The following is a 687-nucleotide window of genomic DNA, read 5'->3' on the forward strand; positions in this document are numbered from 1 at the left end:
AAAGAGGATTCTTGTGAGTATTCAGGATAATTCTCTTATGTCTTTCCCAGCCCTTGCTTAGACTGTACCTGCAATTGTACTGATTGTAAGAAGTGTAGACTATATAAAAGTAAATTCTAGGACAATGGGAGATGTATAGTATTCTAGCCACATAAGAACAAGAGCCCCTGATAGATGATCTTATATGGAAATTAATGAATTTGTATCCATTCCTGGATATTTCAGTAGGACTAAAAAAGAGTAATGTATTGTGGTGAAGAATCCCTTATGTGTGAGTTGCTTGGCTACTATCTATTCTTGGCATTTGGGATTCCCTGCTCCTATTGCTGCTAATCAAGAAATCCCCTTTCATTCTCACTTCAACAGTTCATACACTAAAATTGGAATAAAACAGAGAAGATTATCATGGCCCCTGCACAAGGATGACATGCAAATTAGTGAAGTATTCCATATTTTTTAAAAATCCATTTTACCATCATTGATATTAAGACTGCACTCTTATAACTGGAATTTTACCTTTTATTTTATCTTTAGGGAGAGGAAGTAATTAAGAGATTGATGGGCTTTTAAAGGAGCAAGTATATGAAGATATTCTTAACTTTAACGCATGGACATTTTTCTAACCAAAAACAGCCCAGTTAACAACTGACAATAACCAACATGGAAGAGGACCTTAATTTCACTGAG

At 34.8% G+C, this 687-nt stretch overlaps 1 non-coding gene across 1 annotated transcript; it reads left to right on the plus strand.

Annotated features, from left to right (window-relative positions):
• The first annotated feature begins 354 nt into the window (after positions 1-354).
• On the plus strand, positions 355-457 carry LOC111091762. The gene has a single exon (XR_005376648.1). It is a non-coding gene; the product is annotated as a U6 spliceosomal RNA (small nuclear RNA).
• The last annotated feature ends 230 nt before the right edge of the window (positions 458-687 follow it).

Source organism: Canis lupus, chromosome 22 (genome assembly GCF_011100685.1).
Source record: "Canis lupus familiaris isolate Mischka breed German Shepherd chromosome 22, alternate assembly UU_Cfam_GSD_1.0, whole genome shotgun sequence".
Lineage (NCBI taxonomy): Eukaryota > Metazoa > Chordata > Mammalia > Carnivora > Canidae > Canis > Canis lupus.